At 37.7% G+C, this 8274-nt stretch overlaps 1 long non-coding RNA gene across 1 annotated transcript; it reads left to right on the top strand.

Annotated features, from left to right (window-relative positions):
- Nucleotides 1-933: 933 nt before the first annotated feature.
- On the top strand, nucleotides 934-7542 carry LOC125963996 (uncharacterized). Its single transcript, XR_007476447.1, has 3 exons — nucleotides 934-968; nucleotides 2379-2506; nucleotides 7181-7542. It is a non-coding gene; the product is annotated as an uncharacterized LOC125963996 (long non-coding RNA).
- Nucleotides 7543-8274: the final 732 nt, after the last annotated feature.

The following is an 8274-nucleotide window of genomic DNA, read 5'->3' on the forward strand; positions in this document are numbered from 1 at the left end:
GCCTCAGTATGTTCAGAAAAAAAAAAAAAAAAGTGCTTTTTCTGAGCAAGTGAAGTTCAGAGAGACATAAAAAGACAGATTTTCAGGCCACTACAATTTGTCACTGTGGGTTCATTTAAGTAATTGTATGTGGGCAAGTTGGACACATAACGTCCCAGTAACCAGCAGCTGTGGTTTGTAGTTTTCATTTTCAGATTGATTTGAAGTAACCATATCCAGTTGTATTCTGCACTGAACGAAAAAAAAAAAAAAAGAAACTTGCATATTGACTAGAATGAAAAGAACACTTTTGGCTCCAGAAGTTTATCAACTGAACATATTACATTTAGAGTATGATATCTGTCTAAATGAGGACAGATTAGTACACTATATAATGGGTATTCAAAGTGCTAATGCAAAGAAATGATAGATATGAATCAATATGGGATTTGAACACAAGGGGTTCAAAAGATCAATGAATACTGCAACTCAGAAAAACAAAGGGAGAAGGTCCTGACTAAACTAAGACAATGTTTATATCTACCCTTACTGAAAAGTTTCAGCAGTTCCCTAGTGTTTAAGGATTGTATGCTATTAGCAAAACCACACATATATAACATTATAATTTGACATTTATTAATTTGGGTCTTTGGTAGTCACTAGTAAATTGTATATCATTTGTTCCCTAACCATAATTATCATTATTAACAAATTCTGTATTGCGTTTCTAAATCCTGAGTTATTGAGCCTGCCCAGATATTATCTGATAATTATTTAAAATGGGTTGATTAAGATGAATGACTCAAAAGAAATACATGGCTAATAACTGTTACTCCCTGAGCACATAATGTATTATAATGACATTAATAATTTTCTTTTGTGTGTTTCCAGTTCCATTTTGAACGCTACCATTAAACACAGGAGTTGGGCACTGTAACCTACTGCAGTAAGAAAAGAAGAATGGATTATTAGAACCTAATAATCTTGAGGTAAGGTAATTTCAGGGGAAAATTTGACATTTATTTGGGGAATCTTGATGAAATAGTGAACTTTGAGGTGTTTAAAAAAAATACAGTAAGTCCCCTCCATACGAACGAATTCTGTTGCAAGAGCGCTTTCGAAAGTCCACTTTGTTCGTAATTCCATCAAAGTTAGCCTAGGTACCCAACTAACACAATCAGCTGTATAGTACTGTACTGTAATAGGTTTATAATACTTTTCACACAAATAATACATAAAAAACAAACAAACACAAAATATAAGGAAAACATTTTAAATCTTACAGTCCAGTACCTTGAAAAGTACAGTAGTACAGTACAACAGCTGGCATCCAGGGGCTGGCATCGAGTGAACACGTAAGAAGAGTTACTGACTGGAGGAGGGAGAGGAGGTGGGAGATGGTAGAGCTGAAGGATCGTCAGCAATAGGAGACAGAGGGCAAGTTGCAATGTCACTCACACCTGACGTTGATGGCACAGGTTCCAGTTCCTTGCTGGATTCAATTCTATCTACCCTCTTAAAGAAACGATACAGTGATGTCTGGGTAATAGGTCTTTCTTTTTCATCATAGATGGCACAGTAGCCCTGGATTGCATTCTGAATGGCTGCTACAACCTTTGTGTACCATCCTACTTTGGGGTCCTGTGCCTCAAAAACTAACAGTGCCTCCTCAAATAAAGAAAGTCCCCTTGCCATTTCCTGCATCGTGAATCTCTTTGGTTCTTCAATTACTTCTTCTTCCTCTTGTCTCTGTTCATCCTTTCTCTGGGCCTCCAATCCTATCAGGTCTTCATTAGTAATCTTCTCCTGTCACAGAGCAAGGAGTTCAATGTTATAAGAACAAGCGACTTCTGCCAGCTTTTTGCTTCGCTCCACTGTCTCAATTATTTTCACTTTTGTTTCCATCATTACCTCTTGGAGCTTCTTAGCAGTACCAGCCGCATCACTGCTGCTTTTACGCTTGCTTCCGGACATCCTGGGCTTAAAATAAAGATACTGTACTACTGTCCTCTATATACAGTACTATATAGTAAAGTACACAAAAGAACAACCACTTGTAGAGGATGCACGCTCATGACAATGTACGCCAGACATGTGAACTAACTTACGTGATTGGACATGTGAACGCATGTTTGTCTCTTTGAAAATTTGCAACTTGACGTTTCATATGTAAGGGACTTACTGTAACTATAATCAGTTGAAGTATATTTTTCCTTGCAGTTCCTCTGCCATTAAGCTTGGATTAGTGGATTTCTGTGTGGCACTAAGAAGACATTGGGTAGGTAAAAGGGAGACTATAATGCAGAGGATATTTCCACTAGGTGAAACAAAAAAGGCAGTGCCATGACAGGGTGGAGAGACTTTGAAAGTAAAACTTATTTGTTTTTTGATGATTATAGCACTAAAAGGCACCCAGATAGTGAGGAAAACATATTGGAACATATAAGCTGGGACTTTGTGTCCCCACTTCATCCAGCAGAGTGTTGGAGCAATAGAAAAGCCAAAGTTTAAGATGGAGACTAGATTGGTAAGTACCAAATGGTACCTTGATCTCCCATAGCCTTGATTTGGTGCGCAAGAAACCAGTATGCCGCATGATGGACACACCTGTGCTGAGAGAATTAGTGGCTGCTCAATAATGTGAGGTCATTCAAGGAAGCCACAAGAAAGACCTAACGTTTGAAGGAAAAAAGTAAGCACCTGAACTTCTGAAGTGATTGTTAGCATGACATCCAAGAGGGCCTGGTAAAAATGGACAATGAGACTCCTCACTGCAGGATCACAGGGATGCAGTTGTGACCATCCACTGTGCAGCAAATTCCAGTGAAGACATAGAAGAAACCATTTGGACCAAGGTCTTTACCCCTACCATCATGAGGGTACTATCCTTGAGACGAGAGATTAATAAGGTAGACAAACCCCTCATAGGGAAATGGGATATAAATTAACTATTTTGCTACTAGGAACTGAGATATTGTGAGACATTTTTGATCTCTTTACAGCAGAATGCTTCAACTGTGAAACACTGACTGATGAATTAGTCAATTCAGTGACAGTGATCAACTGACAATTTGACTAAGTTAACTGGTGAAGTCAAACCAAATATATTATTAATATCGTATTATGTGCATAGTCAAGTCCAGGTAAAAGTGGTATAGTAAGTTGAAACTACATTCAAAGTTTTATCACAGAAAATTATATAAAGAGCAAAAATAGTTAACCTGTTTCTACCGAGAATCTTTGGCACTGATTTTTAAAGAGGGAAACAAAATTTAACAGTTGTACCCAAGTAATAGCATAAAAAGCGTTCATTTATTTTCTAAAAAGTGACCAATTATAGATAATGAGTGGCTTACTTTTATCTTAATCCCCCAGTATTGTAGGTTTTAGAGGGCAATGTTTAACTACTATATCCCGCTAAATTTGTTCCAGATCTTAACCCCTTACTATGTAATTACTTTGTGTTGCCCCTTAGAAAAGCAATTTAGTTCAGTCTTCTGTTTCTTCTTTCAACGGGCCAGTAATTTTCCCCTTGCTTTTGGAGTCAGAGAACTTTTCAGATATTTTTAGAAGAGATATAAAGTGTTTAAGAAAATAAACAAGACTGTTAAATTGGGAGAAAAACACATGAGAACTTTTAATATGGTCACAATTCACTATAGAATCTCTTTCAAAAAGAGAATTTTGTGATTACCACTCACCAGACTTGGAAACTCATTTACTGCTAAACATGGTAGTTAAAAATGTCCTCCCTGGTTTCTAACAAGGAGCACCTTTGAAAGAAAAGTCTCCATATTTTGAAAGCAGTGTGTAGGGGGCAAAAATCAATTTACACTTTGTATTTTTTTCTCAGCAAGTCCTTGTCCATGTAACTCTGTCTTTACAGAAGGTATACTCCATTTTTTGTTACTCATATTTGAATGAGTTGACTTTTCCTGAATTGTTTCAAGAGGTTCCTCAGGAAGGAGTGAAGGTAGGGAAGAAAGCTTTCAAGCTTTGCCACTCAAAGGCTCCCTCCTCTATTGCGACAGTAGAGACTGTTGTTACTTTATAGCATGGATCTTTGTGCAGCCACAGCTCCTCTGACACGAAGAACCAACCTGGGGCAGGAGAACTTGTGCAGCTCCAGTGCTTTCCTGTTTTCTTCTCAGACTACGTTATGGGCCACCATCATCAAGAGACACAGCCCTTAATTTCCAAAGCCATGAACTGAATTTGTTTGCATAAATATTAGTTCACTAGAGCTTTCTGACATTGAGATATTTAGGTCACTCAGAGAAAACTTCTTGCCTTCTCTATTGGCTTTCACTAGCGCTTAAGCCCTGTTTGTTCTGCATCCTGGATTTGGCAGTTTCCCTTCTGGTGGGATCCCCTCCTTCCTGGAGTGACTGTTCTACCTAGACTAGATCCTTCCTATCTCCCAGTTTTTCCCCACCATAGCTCAAGGACTCCTGAGGATATGTGGGGCTCCAATTTTGGTAAAATTTTTTGAAGTATCTCAGATTACCATTGTCACATAGCTACTTTGTGAATGGAGATTTTTTGGGTTTCTTGTGCTTCTGGAAAAGTTCCAAAATTCAGGACCAAACTGTCTCTATGTTTTACAGATATCAAAATTCTTTATAGGCATAACTTTATATGAATATCTATGGGGAAAATTACTTTCCAGAGGATTCATGGGATGTTATAGGGATTTCAAATTTTATAGGTTGAATTCTCATCCAGAATTTGGAAAGATTTTCCTACAGGACCATGTGGGATCTTCAATTTAAAGCATAAAGTCTCAGAAGGGTACTTAGAGGTTATTTAATTAAAATGCCTAGCAAATATTTGAAAGTGCTAACTAAAATATAGTTTACATACTTTCTAGGAACTTTGAGAGTCTACTTCTGGCATTCTTATATATTTGATTAATACGCCGTACTTTACTATATGCTGTCACACATCACAGATGATTAGAATATAGTTCAATAACCTGTATGTCAACTTCACTGAATAATAAGTTCTTTGAGAGTAAACATTATGTTCTCTTTACCCTTGTTGGTCTAGCACATAGGAAACCACCTGGAATAAAGTACATGCACATGAAACAGTCCTCCACCCACCACCCACCTCTAATCTTGCATTCTCTCCATAATTTCTTCATATTTTTCCCTTATAGGTCTTATGAACATTTACATTGTATATATTTTAATTATTTTTTTGTGTATACTGCTGCTAAAAATACCTCATGTGAGCTGGAATATTTGGGGTTTTTTTGCACATTATGTCTTGTATAGTGTCTGTCTGTTGTATAGTAGGTACTCAGGAGGTATTTATTTTATGGATAAATGAATGTAGAGGATAAAATTAGTCAATGAGACAGAAAGTAGAAGAGTTTACATATGCTCAAACATTCATAAAGATGACCTTAGAGAGGAGAGCTTAAGCAAATATACTTATTCTTAAACTTTATACCACAGGTTACAAAATGGTATCCTACTGACTTCTTTTTTTTGGTCCAAACACAGATTTTTTTTTTTTAATTTGTTGGAGGGGGAAGGGGTATGTTGCTGCCAACTGATTCCCAGATAAAATCAAGCAAACAAACAAATGAACAAACCAGATTTTTTGGTTTGTTTAAAAAATGCAATATTTGGCCACGTTCAACATTGTTGTCAATTGCTGGATTACAGCTGACCCTTCAATTTGCCACACATCCTACAATATTCTGCTCTATTTACTTAGTTATATTTCTTTGCTTGGCATTACAGAAATTTAAATTGTCATCTGGACCCTACAGAGAGGTTGAGTTGTTGCAATTACAAATTATTTTTAGAACACTAGTTATCATTTTGTAAGACCATATTGTATTCATTTTCTATTGCAGTGTGACAAATTACCACACATTTAGCAGCTGAAAAAGATTATATTTATTAGCTCATAGTTTCCCTGGATCAGGAGTCCAGGCACAAGTTAGCAGGGTCCTCAGTTCGGGTTCTCAAAAGGCTAAATTCAAGGCACTAGCTGGGGCTGCAATCCCATCTGAGACTCAGTGCTCTTCCAAGCTCTTGCAGGTTGTTGGCAGATGTCATCTCTTGTGGCTGTAGAACTAAGGCCCTAAGTGTGCAGTTCTCAGTGTAGTTCATTAATATGGCCATTTGTTTCTTTCCTCTGAGTTTAGCAGGAGAATCTCTCAAAACATCACTTTCTTTTAAGACATTACATGACTAGGTCAGGCCCACCCAGAATAATCTCCTATCTGATTAACAAAAGTTAACTGATAAGAACCCTAATCATGGGAGTGATACTCCATCTTATTCATAGGTTCTGCCTACCCTATGGCAGGGAAGGGCATAGCGGGAGGGGATTATACAAAGGTCATGGGAGATCTTCTCAGAATTCTGCCTGTCTTAAGTTTAAGCTCAAACTAGTGAAACAAGGCCTGGGACTGGATGTTATTAACAAGTTCCTAAAGCCATAAAACTTACAAACTTAGAGCTTATAAAAGAAGTGTTGGGCTTCCCTGGTGGCACAGTGGTTGAGAGTATGCCTGCCGATGCAGGGGACATGGGTTCGTGCCCCGGTCCAGGAAGATCCCACATGCCGCAGAGTGGCTAGGCCCGTGAGCCATGGCCGCTGAGCCTGTGCGTCTGGAGCCTGTGCTCTGCAACGGGAGAGGCCACAACAGTGAGAGGCCCACGTACTGCAAAAAAAAAAAAAAAGAAAAAGTGTTGCTCTAAGCCTAGTGTTTCTTAGCATAAGCTTTTGGAGTAAAAATATTTTCATTGGGTAATCATTTGAAACTACACAAGTCACTGCCTCTGCTCTAGGGAAATTAAGTAAGCTCATGAAGCTCTGATATTGTACCACACATGGGCACATGCTTAACATAGGATGGTTATGCCCAAGGGAAGTTTTGTGTGTCACATTTGAAAGTTGTGCAGGATAATTGTATAAAATTGGGGATTTTGCATTTATCTGTTGCCCCAACAGAGATGATTTGGCTATCTGTGATATCCCCACATTCCTTAGATTACCCATGTCATTTTCATCAGGTTTTGCACTACAAGTTTACACACATCTCCTACTGACTTAATTTACAGTGTAATTTTTTTGTGCTTCTCACCAGGTGCAAAGATAGTTATCACCCTCTTTTCCAGACTACACACATTTCTCTTGAAGATTTTTGAAGATTGTTTTCTTTGTTTTATTTTTACAGATTCTGTCCGGTCTCTGCAAGTCAAACAACCATCCTGCAAGTTCACAGAATCACTCAGGTTAATATTCATTTGACTCTTTTTTTTAAAAATATGGTTTTATCCTTGAACCACAGAAGATACATTATCACTGCTCTATCCCCACAGAGAGTAAAAGATAAAGGACCTTAGTCCTTCTTAATTAACAAACACTTAATAACTTAATTTTTTCCCTGGGAAATTTTACTTTAAAATACTTTCCCTTTACATGTTTTCATTATTATTATTATTAATACATTATTTGTAGGTACAAGCAAACTGCCTGTTTCAATGCAGGATGTATGATAAGGATGAGATTTCTCAAGTGAATCTACAGGCAAAGTACATGGTTAGCAATTATGGTTTTGAAAACTATGCACTAAATTATGCCATGATGCAAAATGTGGAAACATCATAACTCAGTTCTCGTTACAAAAAGGAGCTGTGATAAGAATCTTAAAATGAAGGAAGAAAAATCATTTCAAACAAATGTCTTACAGATTTGAAAGAGATTTTTTTCTGTAATGAGATCTAAAACATATAGCCACTTGTATTCACCTCTCTAACCATGTAACCTGAGAGTTTGAATTCCATAAAATTATGCTGTTAGTTAATATAATTACTGGGTACTATAATCTGTCTAAAGCTAACTTGTATCTGTAATTTAAGACCTTTTTTTAAAATTTATTTATTTTATTTTTTATTTATTTTATCTTTGGCTGCGTTGGGTCTTTGTTGCTACACGTGGGCTTTTCTGTAGTTGCGGTGAATAGGGGCTACTCTTCATTGCGCTATGTGGGCTTCTCATTGCAGTGGATTCTCTTGTTGTGGAGCACGGGCTCTAGGTGGATGGGCTTCAGTAGTTGTGGCTTGTGGGCTCCAGAGCTCAGGCTCAGTAGTTGTGGCACACAGGCTTAGTTGCTCAGCGGCATGTGGGTCTTCCTGGACTAGGACTCGAACCCGCGTCCCCTGCACTGGCAGGTGGATTCTTAACCACGGTGCCACTAGGGAAGCCCTAAGACCATTTTTGAAAACTCTATAATATATATCTTTCACATTTTACTGGTTGGAAAGTATT

The sequence above is a fragment of the Orcinus orca genome, chromosome 3, assembly GCF_937001465.1.
Source record: "Orcinus orca chromosome 3, mOrcOrc1.1, whole genome shotgun sequence".
NCBI lineage: Eukaryota > Metazoa > Chordata > Mammalia > Artiodactyla > Delphinidae > Orcinus > Orcinus orca.